This window comes from Kogia breviceps, chromosome 6, assembly GCF_026419965.1.
Source record: "Kogia breviceps isolate mKogBre1 chromosome 6, mKogBre1 haplotype 1, whole genome shotgun sequence".
NCBI classification, from domain to species: Eukaryota; Metazoa; Chordata; class Mammalia; order Artiodactyla; family Physeteridae; genus Kogia; species Kogia breviceps.
The window spans coordinates 138,475,076-138,493,005 of NC_081315.1; the positions used below are offsets into that span (position 1 = coordinate 138,475,076).

Here is a 17,930-nt window from a genome sequence, read left to right on the forward strand (position 1 = left end):
TCTGTTACAGCTCCCTTGACAATACAAAATTGAAGATTATAAACAACTATGATGAATCAAAAATAAAGCCTCCTTGATATTGAACTAACACAATAAAAGTCAACTGCCATTTTCCTTAACAATATTAGATAGATTGGTAAGCTAATATTGTAACATTATAAAATAAGTATCACATGATGTTACCCAGTATTAATATTCTTGTTAAAAGCAGGAATAAGAGAAGAGTGTTTATTATTACCAAATCAAAATAGGCAAAATATGTGGGATGACATCTAACGTAAAAAATATTAAAAAGGCTAATAATTACATCAAATTTTTCAACATTACTAGTCATCAGGTAAATGCAATTTGTAACCATAATAAAGTACCATGACATATCTATCAGAATGGCTGATATTAAAAAGACTGAGAATACCAGTTGTTAGCATCAATACGGAGCTATGGGAAAACTCATCCACTGGTGGTGGGAATGCAAAATTGTACAATTCTGGAGAACTGCTTGATAGTTTATTAGAAAAGTAAACATGCATGTAAATACAACCCAGCATTTTTCTATCAACAGGTGAAAGCTTATATAAGTTATGTTATATTCATACAATGGAATACTAATTAGCAAAAAAAAAACCCACTATAGATACACACAACAACATGGATGGATGCATCTCCATAACATGATGCTGAGTGCGAGTGGTCAGAAACAAATTAGGGAAAACTGTATAATATTATTACTTTTTAAAATAGCTGACATTTTTATTAGTGTTTAGCACAATCTCAGCATATTTCAATAAACAGGGAATGTAATACACACTACCATATATAAAATAGATAACTAATAAGGACCTACCGCATAGCACAGGGACCTCTACTCAATACTCCGTAATGACCTATATGGGAAAAGAATCTAAAAAAGAGTATATATATGTATATGTATAACTGATTCACCTTGCTGTACACCTGAAACGAACACATCTTTGCAAATCAACTACACTCCAATTGTAAAAGAAAGGGGGGAGTGTACCTTCAAAAAACAGAAGCAGTAGAAAAGGTTTCTTCTAACAAGGGAAAATAAATAGCAAGATTAAAATTATTTTAATCTTAAAATAAACTTTACATAATGGCTTGAAAAGACTGGTCAGATTCCGTGTAATTTGTGCCAAACAATAAAAAATTTGCTGGTCGCAAGTCCAAAGAACTTGCACTGCAGCAAAATGCTGAAATAAGGCATTCGCCACAGTCAAATGGAATCATGCAACTTTACCTAGCCTACAGACAGATTTTCAATCACTGGCAAAGCCATGTTGAACCTAATGCATTATAAAAACCTGTACCAAGTTAATTTAACCAAATGTAATCTGCTTTTATGATCTCAACTCTGTGCCCTGAAGGTAAACATCAGCCAATTTCTCCTCAAATAAAGTGGATTTTGAAGTTTTTTAAGACCTTAACACACAAAACTATGTGCTAAGTATCTAAATTGAGCAATTTGGAAGGTGTTGCTTATATCATCCACATCATGATTTGCTAACCTTGAAGATAATTTTTTAAATTCCATTATTTTCTTCTTTAAATGAGTACTTAAGTATTTGATGATTATTAACAATTTCAGTAAAGTATTAAAAAGTTCTTTGGCAAGTATCAAGCCTAGTCCCCAAAATGCCTTTAGGGGCCTAAGCAAGCTGAGAATGTACTATAACAGGGAGAACCAGAGATACTACATGCTCCATCTAAGGCATTCAGAATCAAAAAGAAAACACAAACACTTGTCTGTGGGCTGACCAATGGGCCGTAAGTTTGTAACTCCCAAATGAAAGCTTGGAACCAGAATCTGAAGCTTTTTCCTAATATAGTTGCTTCCTGACACAACGTCTATATAATAGATTCTTTGTAGATTTTGATTAGTGCAAAGTAGTTTACATATGAGCTGTGACACCTACAGATTTCTTGTCACATATTTACATGTTCTGGATGGGAGTTAACTATAAGTAATTGGAATATTTTAAAACAACTCTTTTTGGCTTTCTATAAGATGGCAAATAATTGTTTTCATTACATAAAATGAAATATCACTACTGAAGTAGCATTTTACCTGCTTCAGAAACCTGTCCGTTGCTTTGTGCTTGGCTAACACACTTGGCAGAGAAGGATTAGCATATTCAAACTGAGGACTGTGGGTAAAGTCAGACTTAAGAGTCTCCCTTTCTCTTTCTCCAAGCTGGTGGGCTTTATAGCAGTCAGTACGCAAAATTTCCTTCCAGAAAATTCATCTCATTTTTCAAAACTTCTAGACAGCTGAGGCTGCGGCTTTGGCTTTGGAAAAGTAGAGAAATGACGTCGCTTGACCTTTCTTTCATTTGTGGGTGTAGGTGGCAGTACTATGCTGTTTCCTGTGACAGAGATACCATGTATAAACTTTTCAGGACTTGACACTGAACTAGTGACAAAAACAGCAGGCTTCCTTTCTAGGCAGTACCAAGTACCACTCCCCATCCCAGGCGCTGGGGCTTTCATCTTGCGAAGATCTTTACTATGTGAAGAGCTACGAGATTTGCTGGGTTTTCTACATCTTTTGGAGTAGGTGGAGGAAGACTGTTTTTGAGAAAGATACTCTTTCTCCTCTTTGCTCTGTAGTAGGACATTGTAACTACTAGTTCCAGTTGTGAAAATGTCTTTTAGTATTACAGGAGATAAATGTGGCATGCTTCTTTTGCTGTCAATGATCAAGGACTCTTCTGCATTTAGAATAGACTTCTTAGCAAGTTCTTGCTCAGGCCAGTGAAGCTTTTCCGTCACGCGAATGGACTCCAGTATCGTCCCAATGAGGCCGCGGGCAGCGGGCTCCGCGGGCGCTGGGGGCGAGGGCGAGACAGGAACCGCGCGGGCGGCCTCTAGCCTGCAGCCGTGCCTCAGACGCGGGGTCGCGGAGGAAGGTTGCTCTCCGCGACCGGGTGCAGGATAAGGCGGGTAAGGACAGACTAAGACGTGCTGACAGAGAGCTGCGAGCAGCGTTCCCTCCAGCCCGCAGGTGCTGGAAGGTACTCTGTATAATGTTATTTATATGACACTTTGGAAGAGTCAAATAAAATTTATAATGACAACACAGATTAGTGGTTGTTCAATGCCCTGGTAAGGTGACTAGGAAGGGACACCAGGGAACACTGGGGATAATCTAAAGTGATCTTTATTGTGGCTACATGACTGTGTCAATTAGCCAAAATTCATCAAACTCTGCATGTAAAAGATGTGCATTTTATTGTGTGTAAATTATAAACCAATAAAGTTGATTTTATCATGTAATATACAAGAATTTCTAGCAAATTTCTGTAAAAGAACAATTGGGAGACAGTGGAGACTTTTTTTCTGCATTATTAAGCTACATTGTAATGCTACTATAATTAAAATTGTTTTCTACTATGCATATATGTAGACAGACAGGAAAGTGGGAAAAAAGAATAGTTAGAAATTTATCTAAATACATAACAGAATTATAGCACTAAATATAGGTAGAATGTCAGAGCATTCGGGAGAAAATTGCAAAGTAACATCGCTAGAAAAAACGGTTAAAAACCTGGTGAATATATAGACTTATCTTAACGTCAAATTTTTGCATCATCAAAAATTCTGGTTGCATCAGAGACTTAAACATAAAAAATGAAATCACCAAATTATTAGAAAATATACCAGCGTGTGGATGGTTGTGTTTATTTAGCAAGAGACAAAACCACAAACCCCACACATAAAAATTGGTACCGATGGCTACTCTAAAGGAAAGTTATCTGAATAGCAGTAATATTACTGGAAAGAAAATCAATTTCAAAAACACAAACTGGAAAAAATTGCAATGTGTACAACAGGTAGCATTAAATAAATAAATTCTGATTAAATAAAACAGTAGTCCAAATGAAAAAACAAAGACCACAACTCAAAAGAAAGATGGGCAAAACATACTTTATAATAAATGAAATACAAATGGCTGTTACATGTAAGAAGGTATTTCCATATATAGTTTATTTGTAATGGGAATAAATCATGAAAAAGAATAAAACTCAAATGATTATTATATATTTTTCTTTTGGTCACTGATACCTTCCAATTATCTATGAGTATGCCTCACCTACTATGCAGTAAATAACTTTTAAACTTTTTGTTGAATGATTGAATGAATGAATGTAGGGAAGTAGGGAGTGAAATTGATCACAATAATATACTTTGTATCAATTAATTTTAATGTGGAAAGCAATTATCAAATCAAAATAAATATTAGGAAATATTTTAGAAAAGTTTTGGTATTTTGAATGATGCATTTATGGAGAGAAAGGGCAGATAAAATAGAAATAAAGAAATCCTTACAGAGGTATTAACAATTGCCAAGTCTCTTAGCGTGTACAGCAGTATTGTTACAATTCTGTTTCACAAACAGATATGATCAGAGGGCTGTACTGACATTGGACAGGGCAATGAAGGTGCCTGAAGCTACTACAACCTCCCTCCAGTAGATTGATGAGTATGTTGAACCTAAGGAAATCATACAGTAGATTCCATGGTGAATGTAAGGGCTGATTTAGTGATTTAAAACTAATTCCTACACTTGAGCTTGAAACTTAAGTTTAATTGTAATCTACCAGCTTTGGAAATGTGCAAGGCCCATGAGATTTCAACAAATTACAACTATAAAAAGTGACCACGTAGAAATTGACTTGATCAGGACTTACGATGAGTTTCTGAGTTCAATAGCGATCCTTGTCACGATTCGGTAGTGAGATGTATATATGCTCAGACATAGATGCCAACTAAAATTATATTTGAGATGTGAAACAAAAGAAAATACTAATTGGCTAAGAAGATCCATTTTATTATACTGACAATGATATGTCATTCTATCCTTTTTTTTCTTTTTCACTTCACAAAAATGTATAATGAATACACTTACATGTGATAAAGGAAAGAATAATGTGAATTGTAATCATGTAGCCAATTGAATTGTGCTTATTTCAAAAATGAAAAATAACATCCTTAATCCCACATTGAGTCCACTTAATGAGAAAGCTGGCAAGTAGACATTTTTGTTTAAAGTCCCAAAGATTTCACCAGTGTGACATCTTGGAATATCTCCTAACTACTTAACTTACCAAATAATTGAGAATGAGAAAACTGTCAAAATGGGGGTTTCTAGAGATTTAAAATGAAAAGAAAGGTATAGAGTTTTTAAATATACTATTTCATGTTATCTGTTTATATCAACTAATCAAAGACATATGATTATCCTTTCATTTGCATAGTCTCAACATCTGTTTAATAATTCAAAGTGAGTTTGATAATAGTCTGTGGCATGTTTGAGCCCGGTATGGGTGTCACATCATAATGGGACACTAGTGAAGTGGTCTTTTCTTTGATCCTGACATTAGAATTTTTACTTGACATGTACATGTCATTTGGGGGGAGGAGTGACACTCTCATCCATTTGTCACGGTGATACAGTGCCCAGTCCTTGGTCAGTTGAAGTATTTCTCTATAGTTTAAATAATGACTTCTTGCTTTTTGATTTTTAAAGTGATTTTAATGCTCACAAATTTGACAACTAGCCACTTCAAAAATTCAATAAGTACTGGAAATAAGTACAGGGAGTATTGTATCCACTAGTGCATGTCTTTTATTTTTTAAATAGCACAAAATGGCCACTGGATGTAAGTTAAACAGTGAATATTCTACAGTCATTTTTTGGTTATTGTTGAGATTACTTACAAAAGCAACAATAATGGCAATGTGAGGATGGATACTGTTACCTATACACTTTCCCCTAGGGAAATGGACTAGAACAACAAATTCAGGAGATGTTATTGGCAGTTTTATGACATATTTCCATAAATAATAAAAAGCATCTAAGACATGCAGGCAGAACTGTTCTATGACATTCAAGGAAACCTCTTGCTGTAAAATTATGAATAAAGTCACTTCACACGTTTGTGTTCATTGTTAGGTGGATAATTTTGGTGGGGAAATGTTCATTGAGGAGAAACAAAAGCAATGTATTTTGTTAAATCCTTGAAAATTTAAAAGTATGCTAAAATTTTAGTTCTTTGAGTGAGTTGGTACGTCTTTTCTGATATTTGTAGCCATGTTCCTAATCAATCAATATAAATTTTTCTCTAGACTGTACATTTTTAATACTGCATGAATTATTTCAACATATTCAATATATTTGGGTACCATTGTTTACTACAATGCAGTGTTATTATTTCATAGTATGGCCTTATTACTTCTTAATGGATAGCTTTAGTATTATTCCACTCAGTAGTGCCAAGCAGTGCCAAAGGAGCTTGTAATCACACCCCCAGAGCCAGAGGCACCAGAAAAGATTAAGAGAAAAGGCAGACCCTCTGTGTTGAAATGAATGACCTTGTTCTACTGTTCATCAGCAAGTGGTTGGGGATCATCATTAATTTTAGTTCATATTTTTTTGCTTCTACTTTAAATCCCTTCTTGACACCTCTTGAGAGTATATGAATTATTATATCAGCAGCTATGAGGTACTGAAGCATGCAATCTCATGCAGAGAGAAATCAAACAGTTGAACCATTAAAATTAATGCAAATAGTCTGTTTCTATTTAAGAAAGAAAAGAGGAGAATCTCAAGGAAGAATTATACATAGTATAACAGAATTGTCTATAAACTACTCTTAAAATTATGTATTGTTTTAATCCAAAGTAATTACATCATTTTGCAATATCAACTTTCTTTTCATGTGTATTAATTCATTACAAATTAGCTATAAAAAGACCAGTCCTAAACTCTAAATTTACTTTTATTTCCCTTTCCTATTAATACAAGGTCTTTTTACAACCTGTTTTCCAGCAGGCCAAAAGGAATTTTTGAAATCCACTTATTTATACTTGTAATTCTGTGTTTTAAATAATGTAGCCCATACCAACCAGAGAGCAATGAAAACTTCTTTGAAGCATTGCACACCTCCTTTTGAGTGTCTGCAGCAGGAGGACCAACCCATAGTCAGAAAGGGCTTCTCTACATCTATCTTAAAACATTACTGCCAAAACTTCAGCTTCTACTCGTGGGAAAGAGGAAAAAACTTCTCTATTTATCATAAAACATATTAAAATCATCTTTTATAGCACTGCTAAGAATCTTTTCACAGAACATAGTAATGATTTGTAGAGTTCTCACACAGTCTAACATTCTTTGACTCTTTCTCAAATGCTGTGTTCGCCAATTTCCTCCTTACTTATTGCCACATAACATGAAAATGTTCAAGATGTGTATTTCCAATGCCAGCTGTTTATACATACAGTTTGGTTAGGTGGAATTTATTCTTCATGTGGTATTCAAACCTGGGTTCTAGTTTAGCTATGTTTCCCTCCAGCAGTCTATAGCCTTTCCACCTCTTGGTATCTTCATGTTAAAAGTGATTAATAGCTTCTGTCTTTTTCTTAAGATATATAAAATAAGTGTATAAGTTTCTTGGCATATTTTAAGTTTAAGGAATTATGGTAAATATACTGTAAGGTAGACATAAGAATTCTAGAATATTCTCACAAACATGATGTTGACTTTTATCAACATCTGATTATAGAAACTAAAAGTCACTAAATGTTTTTTCCAATATCTGTTTTTCATGTTTGTAAATCATCTTGGTTGTGGCTTAGATAAATGAAACAGTATTATGAAGAATTTCAAAATGCATAGCTTATCTTTAACACACATCGGGATTGTCTTTGACACTAAAACAACACAAGGAGAATGGCTTATCATAAGGAGTGCAGAATACACAACCTCAACCTACCATGAGTAATGGCTGATGGTATTGCTTACTGCTTGCTTTCCATTGCAAAATAATTATCTGGAGCAGATAAGATCACAAGGTGGTTAATATCATAAGCCTGCCTCTGTTGCTAATATGATCTTATCAGTCACTGACTGATTACTTTCTAGGGAGAAGTATCAGCCTGTTCCCTTTTTTTTTTTTTTTTTTTAACTGGGCTAAGCTGAGAAGCAAATACTATACAGTACAATAGTAAAATGAGCTTTTACTTTTCTCTTTGATAAATATTTTGCTCACAGAGCTGTGTTTACCTCATGGGACTATTGCCAAAGGCAGAGGTTCAATTCCATGTGCTGAAATATATCATCATGTTTTGGCATAATTGCATTTCTAATGGCCTCTCAGAGAAAGGAATGTATATGTGCCAATTACAGCATGGTACAAATAAAGCATTATTATGTGCTGTGGAACAATCAACATAATGTCAGTATAGTCATATCATATTACGTTCAGTTATTTCTATTTCTTCTATTTGAATCTCTGTCAGCAAACAATTTTTTTTAAATGTGCCAAATGTGACTTGAATGCTATAAAAGTAATAATTTCTTTGTCAGTGATGTATGTAAAATAATTTATATAAATGTATATATATAGAGAGAGAATGCAAGATCTCATATATAGATGTGTGTGTAGATATCCATATGCAGATACAGATATAGATAGGTATTCCATATATAGATATAGATACATATATGATAGTCTACCACCACTTTGATTATTTAATTATTTAAATTATTTTATTTAATTATTCAAATTACTGTTCTGAAAAGCAGAAAATAACCGAGTAACTAGTTTCAGCCTCGTTAACATATGAGACATATGAGAAAGTGATAACAACAAAACACACTAAAAGGAAAAATCACATAAATAATAACTCAAAAAGAAATGTAAGTATAAAGCACAAGCACTAAATGAAATACAGATTGTTTCTAATGTTTGAAGGAAACTCTTCTTTATTGTTGAAATAAATATTATGCAATAGGGGAAAAAATATATTACTTATTTTCTTCAAGGCAAAATGTCTTAAAGATGTACAGACTCTTGAAAATGATGTGTTGAATCAAGGGAATGCTCACTCTAATGTCAGCATTGGAAAGCTGCCGAACGTCTTCTGATCTTGAGCTACATAACAAGTCAAAAATAAATTTTTTTCACTTTAGTTTTTTACCAAGTCATAACCTGTTTGACAATATGGCTACACTACCCAGGATAGAACCTTATTGGTTTAGGCATCTAGTTTAAAGGGAGACAAACCATAATATGTCTGTGATGAAATGACCATTGTTCTTGGTGTGTTGCCCCTGAGCAACAAATTTAAATCTGTCAGTGAGGAAAAGATTGTCTTTTTCAGAATAACAGGTTATTGGTTTTAGAAGAAAATCACAATAAAATTTTATTTCAGAATTTTTACACTTTCACAATTACAGATTTATAGCGGAGTTTTTAATTATTCCAAACATAGACTATTTACACAATATTAAATATAAAAAAGGAAATATAAAGCCCTATTTCATTAAGAAAGCTCAAATGGTATAGTTATGGGAAATATGTATACAGTAAATATTGTATATAATGGCAGAGAAAATATTTAGAAGAAAATGGGATGGCAGTGTGGAGGAGAAGAAAGAAGAGATTAGAAATGAGACACACTACCGTATGTAACATGGACTGTATAATGTGGACTTCATTTGAATCAAGAAATTTTGAAATCTTTAATTGAAATTTTCTAGTAGATAAAACCAAAGTAATTACAGATCTGTTCGGTGGCTTAAGTGGTCAACCATCTTAATGCTTGATTTGCAAACTTTATGAGTCATCAAAAGCTACAAATGTTTAACTTGAAATGGATTAAAGACTTGAATAAGACCTAAAACCATTAAACTCCTAGAAGAAAACATAGGTAGCAAACTCTTGACATGGGTCTTAGGAATTATTTTTTGAATTTGACACAAAAAGCAAAAGCAGTAACAGCAGAAATAAACAAGTGGGGCTACATTAAACTAAAAAGCTCCTACACAATAAGGGAAACCATTAACAAAATGAAAAGGAAACCTATGGAATGGGAGACAATATTTGCAAATCACATATCTGATAAGGGGTTAATAATCAAAAATATATAAATAACTTACACAACTCAATAGCAGACAAACAGTTTGATTAAAAAATGGGCAGAGGATCTGAATAGACATTTTCCCAGAGAAAACATATAGATGGTCAACAGGTACATGAAAAAGTGATCAACACCATTCATTGTCAAGGAAATGCAGATCAAAACCCCAGTGAGCTATCACCTTAAGCCGTTTAGAATGGCTATTATCAGAAAGTCAAGAAATAACATGCATTGATGAGAAAGTGGAAAAAAGGTAACACTTGTGCACTCTTGGTGGAAATGTAAGTTGGTGAAGCCACTGTGGAAAATAGTATGCTCCTTCCTCAAAAAATTCAAAATAGAGCTACCATATGATCCAGCAATTCCACTTCTAGATATTTAACCAAAGAAAACAAAAACACAAACTCGAAAAGATATATGCACCCCTATGTTCATGGCAGCATTATTTACAATATCCAAGACATGGAAGCAAATTAAGTGTCCATAGATAGATGAATGGATAAAGAAAACATGGGAGACACACACACAATGGAATATTATTCATCCACAAAAAAGAATGAAATCTTGCTATTTGTGACAATATGGATCTTGACCTTGGAATTTGGATCTTGAGGGCATTATGCTAAGTGAAATGTCAGACAGAGAAAAACAAATACTGCATGATCTCTTACAGTATGTGGAATCTAACAACAGCAACAGCAAAACAGCTGAGCTCATCGATACAGAGGACAGACTGGTGGTTCTCAGAGGCAGGGGGTCGGAGGTGAGGGAAATGGGTGAAGGTAGTAAAAAGGTAGAAACTTCCCGTTATAAAATAAATAAGTCATGGGATTGAAGGTACAGCATGGTGACCATAGTTAACAATATTGTATTGAATATTTGAAAATTTCTAAGTGAATAAATCTTAAAAGTTCTCATCATAAGAAAAAAATTTGCTACTATGTGTGATGATGGATGTTAACTAAATTTATTGTGATAATTTCACAATATATACAAATATCATATCATTCTGTCATACACCTGAAACAAATAGAATATGTTAATTATATTTCAATTTTAAAAAGCTGCAAGTAAAATTTAGTGTTTGTGATCATCAAATAGCTTTGTCTAATTCACTAGATTTTGTGTGCTTTTATTACATTGTTCTTAATTCATCAGATTTTACAACTGCATGTATATAAATGCTATTTTTCACCCATGTAATAGATGCATATTTAAAATTTCAAGCAAAAATTTTATCAGTAAAGAGATTTTTATAATTTATGCATATGTAGGAGTTATATGTATAACAATATATTAATTTAATATTAATGAGAAAATTTAATCAAATATGTTGTTGGTATATATTAAAGAATAATTGAAAAGTCCTTCCTCCTTTTTTTTCTCCACAGGTAAATGTTTCTTCTAACTTTATATATTCTCTGTAAAATTAAACACCTTTAATTTCTGATGCTAAAAAAGTATTATTTTCTATATTTTTTGATATTAATAATGAATTTTAAAATATTAACACTAAAATTCTGTGGGTTTTCTGTGAAGGCTATTATGTCAGAGTTATTTGTGCACTTTTACAAAAGCAGGCAATCCATCTTGTTAGCTCTTTAACCATACTGTGAAAGCATAATTGTATTCTGTGCATTCTTCGTTGGCATTAAAATGATCTGTTAGGATCTTCAGGGGGGTACTGGAACCAATCTCCTGTGGATACTGAAGGATAATTGCACTAGGTTTAGTGCTACAAGACACAAGTTCACCTTCCTTGGCACTTTTTAATACAACTACCAATGCTGTGGCTCAGTTTGAATGATTGATTTGTGGATGTTGGACTATTCTTGCATCACTGGAATAAAGCCCAGTTGATCATGCTGATCCCCAGTGCTTGCAGTAGCACCTGAGTTCTGCCTCCTGTCAGCATTATGGGAGAAAACTGCTGAATGAAGAAGAGAAATGAATGGAAGCATGTTTTGATCTATGGAGAGCATTGAGAAAGAACTTCATTCGAGTGGGAGACCTGAGGACCCATGAGAAGGGGCCTGAGCTAAGCTGACCTGGCTTCCAAGTCTGCCTTCCTGTGTGACTTTGCATACATCCATTAAACTCTCTGAGAAACAGCTATTAAAGAATTTGAATGGAAAGCAATACACACACAGTAGATAGAAGTTAATTCAAAACTCTTCTTTCGGGAGGACCTTCAAGATGGTGGAGGAGTAAGACGTGGAGATCACCTTCCTCCCCACAGATACATCAAAAATACAACTACATGTGGAACAACTCGCACAGAACACCTACTGAATGTTGGCAGAATACCTCAGACTTCCCAAAAGGCAACAATCTCCCCACACACCTGGGTAGGGCAAAAGAAAAAAGAAAAAAACAGAGACAAAAGAATAGGGATGGGACCTGAACCTTGGGGAGGGAGCTGTAACAGAGGAAAATTTTCAAAAACACTGGGAAGCCCCTTCAGTGGGGGAAACGGTTGGGGGTGGGGGAAGCTTCGGAGCCGCGGAGGAGAGCGCAGCCACAGGGGTGCAGAGGGCAAAGCGGAGAGATTCCCGCACAGAAAATCGGTGCCGACCAGCACTCACCAGCCCAAGAGGCTTGTCTGCTCACCTGCCAGAACACGACGAAAAGACAACCCTCAGAATGGGAGAAAATATTTGCCAATGCGCAACTGACAAAGGATTAATCTCCAAAATATACAAGCAGCTCATGCAGCTCAATATCAAAATAACAAACAACCCAATCCAAAAATGGGCAGAAGACCTAAAGAGACATTTCTCCAAAGATATTCAGATTGCCAACAAACACATGAAAGGATTCTCAACATCACTAATCATTAGAGAAATGCAAATCAGAACTACAATGAGGTATCACCTCACACCGGTCTGAATGTCCATCATCAAAAAATCTATAAACAATAAATGCTGCAGAGGGTGCAGAGAAAAGGGAACAATCTTGCACTGTTGGTGGGAATGTAAATTGATACAGCCACTGTGGAGGTTCCTTAAAAAACTACAAATAGAACTACCATATGACCCAGCAATCCCACTACTGCCTATATACCCTGAGAAAACCATAAAAAAAAAAGAGCCATGTACCACAATGTTCATTGCAGCTCTATTTACAATAACCAGGACATGGAAGCAACCTAAGTGTCCATTGACAGATGAATGGGTAAAGAAGATGTGGCACATATATACAATGGAATATTACTCAGCCATAAAACGAAACAAAATTGAGTTATTTGTATTGAGGTGGATCAACCTAGAATCTGTCATACGGAGTGAAGTAACTCAGAAAGAGAAAAACTAATACTGTATGCTAACACATATATATGGAATCTAAAAAAAATATGGTTCTGAAGAATGTAGGGGCAGGACAGAAATAAAGATGCAGACACAGAGAATGGACTTGTGGACATGGGGAGGGAGAAGGGTATGCTGGGACAAAGTGAGAGAGTGGCATTGACATATATACACTACCAAATGTAAAATAGATAGTGCAAAGCAGCCGCATAGCACAGGGATATCAGCTTGGTGCTTTGCAACGGCCTGGAGGGCTAGGATAGGGAGGGTGGGAGGGAGATGCAAAAGGGAGGGGATATAGGGATATAAGGATACGTATAGCTGATTCACTTTGTTATGCGGCAGAAAGTAACACAACAATGTAAAACAATTTTGCTCCAAACAAGTTGAGATCAACAATATGTTCCTGCCCACCCATCTGTCTGTAAGAGTGAAAACTAGAGGTAAATTTACTAATTTGTTAAGATCTCTTTTCCACATATCTTAAAAATATGAATAAAAAAGGTGTGTGAAGAGAGCATTTCACAAAAGACTATTTTGCTTTCAAAGGCATATTTGAAAGTCTTAGATGATCCTACATATACAACTAAATCGGTATTGTTCAGTATTAGAGCATATAAAAGGAAATTATGACTGTCTACATAACAGATACATGTGATTATTTGATGTTTACTTGCCCCTAGTGTCTGAAGACTTAAATTTATATAAAATATATTTTTCAAATAATTTCTTTGTCAAAAATTTACATGGATTCCTTATTTCATTAGCAACTATTAATTATAACCTCTTTTGAGTTCACTCACAAGCCCTCTATACTATGGCCTTCTTCCTGTTTAAATGTTTTCTATTGAGTTGACTCTATTCCTTCTTTGCTTCTCTTTACATGTCATATTCATCTACAACATTTTATGTGTTTCATTCTGACAGGCATTTTCTCCTTTATTCCTTCGATTTGTTCATGAGCTTTTTATTTCTAAATGAAAAGTCCAAATATTCTATTAGCTTTTTCTGCTTACTTTATTCAAGGGTCCTTCCATCCCTGAATGCTGACAAAGTCTATAACTAGATTCTGTCAGCAAACTGATAATGTTTATAGCAGTACCTTCTATCTGCTTTCTTCCAAGAATTTATATCCAGGTTATTGTTATTAATAATACTGTATATTAAAAACATACCATAACGAAAAAGAAAAGACAAATGTTATATATGGCAAACATGTTAAATATTATTAACTTAAAAATTCCTACAAGCAACAAGGATATATTGGACAGCACAGGGAAATACAGCCATCATTTTGTAATAATTTTAAATGGAGTGTAATCTATAAAAATACTGAATAAATGTGTTGTACACCTGAAACTAATATAAAACTATAAATCAAATATACTTCAATAAACTATGTAAAGCTGTTGTCAGAATTTTAAGTAATAACCAGAAATAAGTTTAAATCCGCCCCCTCAAAAAAAGAACATTTGCTGACACGGCAAAATACATAACATATTGTTTTGTGGGTAAATAAGGCCCTGAAACTTTATAGCATAGCATAATTTTATTAAAAATTATTTTACATATATACATACACACTATAGGCATAGAAAGAAAATATATCCACAGTTTATCTCTCAGTAGTAGAATTATTGATGATTTTTTATATTTTAATAATTTTCTGTATTTTTCAGATTTTCTAAAACTTTAAAATGTATAAAAAATTAAATTAAAAAGAATTCCTACAAGCAAGAAAATAATAATGCCTAACAATTAAATGTTAAAGAACATGCTCTAGTAATTCACATAATCAGAATTTTAGAATAAGTATATTTAAATTTTTCATCATAAATACAAAATAATACCTTAAACTGATAGACATATTAGCTTTTCAACAAGAAATTCTTGTACTTTTTTTCAGTTCTAAGAAATAATGTAAAGAAATGGACACTGTGATATATTGTTAGTACCAGTAGGAACTAGAAAGCAATCTCCCATTATGAAGTGATGGCTTTAAACACATTCATATTTCTGTCATGGCAATGCTACAAATAATAAAAACAATTTAAAATCTTTACATATATGAAAATTTATCATAGCCTTATTTATGATACCAAAATTTAAAGCAGTCTGTAGGTTATAGTTAAATAGTTAAAATGAAATCAGGGGGGCTTCCCTGGTGGCGCAGTGGTTGAGAGTCCGCCTGCCGATGCAGGGGATACGGGTTCGTGCCCCGGTCCGGGAAGATCCCACATGCCGCGGAGCGGCTGGGCCCGTGAGCCATGGCCGCTGAGCCTGAGCATCCGGAGCCTGTGCCCCGCAACGGGAGAGGCCACAACAGTGAGAGGCCCGTGTACCACAAAAAAAAAAAAAAAAAAAAAAAAATGAAATCAGGAATATCGAATTGTAAGAGATATTGGGTAGTTATTAAAATTATCCTGAAATGGTGATAAATGTAACCATATAACCCAACTTAACTGGTGTGGTTGGTATCAAATACTTTTTTCAATTGTTCTATGTAATTATTATACTCATATTACTTAGATAGCATTCCCTAATACTGTATTCAGAATACATTTACTGACAATGATTTGCTCTTGTTTCTTTTCGTCTAGTTTTAGAATCCAGGATGTCCTTCTTTATCCCAGCTTCCCACTGTCCATGCATGGTTTGTGAGTTATGTGTCCTAATTATTCATTGATTCTGTATTCTCTTAGTCATTCCTTCCTCTGTTATCCTAGTTCACATCTGCATTATCTTTCCTCTAAATCCGTTTTCTTTGCTATTCTCCCTGTCTCCAGACTTGTTCAATTAAAATTCACACTTCATTTCCTGCCTAGGCGATCTTTGTATAATGTAAATCAGATTATGTCACATTCCTTAAATTTTGACTTCAGGATAAAATCTAAGTTCCTTGCCCTTCCATGGCAAATCTCGTCTGTAACTCTCCATGTCTCTCTATTGAAGCTTAACACACACTGCATACAGCTCCCTCCATACTGAGCTATATGCTACCTTTGTTTATATTCTGACTTCTTCCTTGAAAATATTCTTTCCAATTCCTTACCAGCTAATTCCTTCTGTTCACCCTTCATGACATAAAATATGAAGTTAAATACAATGGAAAGTTATAATAAGTATAAAGGATCTTATTAAAAATTTTTCTTATTCTAAAACATCTTTCCTTTTTTTAATTTTGTAATTTTAAATTAAACCTGCAAATGAGCATTTAGAAAAGTCAACCTGATCTCATTTAAATACTTCTTGGCCATATTTTTGCTAGTTTAATCCATATATATATATATATATATATATATATATATATATATATATATGTCAAGAAACAACAGAAGGCCAGTGCTCCTTTTGAATGGTCAATCTTCTGTCAACTGACATACTCTGACTTGAAGTTGAATGGTCATACATCTGAATCTGTGATGGGTGTCCAAAAATGAGTTTTAAAATGTAACTGACTTTAAGTTTTAGGCTTTGAGGTATTTGAAGAAAAAAAGCTGAAAGTTTCATATGTTAAATTATTATTTTTTTAAAATTTTTACTTTTGGCTGCATTGGCTCTTTGTTGCTGTGTGTGGGCTTACTCTACTTGCAGTGAACGAGGGCTACTCTTCGTTGCACTGTGTGGGCTTTTCATTGGAGTGGCTTCTCTTGTTGCGGAGCACGGGCTCTAGGCGCGCAGGCTTCAGTAGTTGTGGCATGCAGGTTCAGTAGTTGTGGCTCACGGGCTCTAGAGCACAGGCTCAGTAGTTGTGGCACACGGGCTTAGTTGCTCCACGGCATGTGGCATCTTCCCGGACCAGGGCTTGAACCTGTGTCCCCTGCATTGGCAGGTGGATTCTTAACCACTGCACCACCAGGGAAGCCCCATATGTTAAATTATTGACAAAGTAAAAATCCTTTCAAAAATATCATGTAAAATTATTACCTAATAATATACAGTCAATTTAAGACTACTGTCATATATCTTAAGGAAACAACATCAATCTGAAAGAGATATCTGTACCCTCATGTTCACTGCAGCATTATTAACAATAGCCAAAACGTAGAAACAACCTGTGTCGATGAATGAATATAAAAAATGTGATGTATATATATATATATATATATATATATATATATATAAAATAGAACATTATTCAGCCATTGAAAAGAAGGAAAACCTGGATAGACCTTGAAGGCCTTAAGCTAAGTGAAATAAGTCAAAGACAGACACTGTATGATCTCCTTTATATGTGGAATCTAAAATAAACTTGAATTCTTGAAAACAGAGAACAGATTGATGGTTGCCAGAGTTGGGGGATGGGAGATGGAAGAAATGGGTAAAAAGGGTATGGGTAAAAAGCTACAAACTTCCACGTGTAAGATAAATAACTTTTGGGGATGTAATATACAACAGGCTGACCATTAACAATACTGTATTGAATATATATATTTTTTAACATCTTTATTGGAGTATAATTGCTTTACAATGGTGTGTTAGTTTCTGCTTTACAACAAAGTGAATCAGTTATACATATACATACGTTCCCATATCTCTTTCCTCTTGTGTCTCCCTCGACCCTCCCTATCCCACCCCTCTAGGTGCTCACAAACCACCTAGCTGATCTCCCTGTGCCATGCAGCTGCTTCCCACTAACTATCCACCCTACGTTTGGTAGTGTATATATGTCCATGCCACTCT

At 34.4% G+C, this 17,930-nt stretch overlaps 1 long non-coding RNA gene and 1 pseudogene across 1 annotated transcript in view; one reads left to right on the plus strand and one right to left on the minus strand.

Annotated features, from left to right (window-relative positions):
• LOC136794446 (uncharacterized) overlaps window positions 1–17,930 on the plus strand; it is an 821,984-nt gene that overhangs the window by 232,397 nt on the left and 571,657 nt on the right. The gene's annotated exons all lie outside the window — the stretch shown is intronic.
• The window catches only part of LOC131758227 (putative tyrosine carboxypeptidase MATCAP2 pseudogene), a 71,255-nt pseudogene continuing 55,321 nt past the window's right edge, over window positions 1,997–17,930 (minus strand).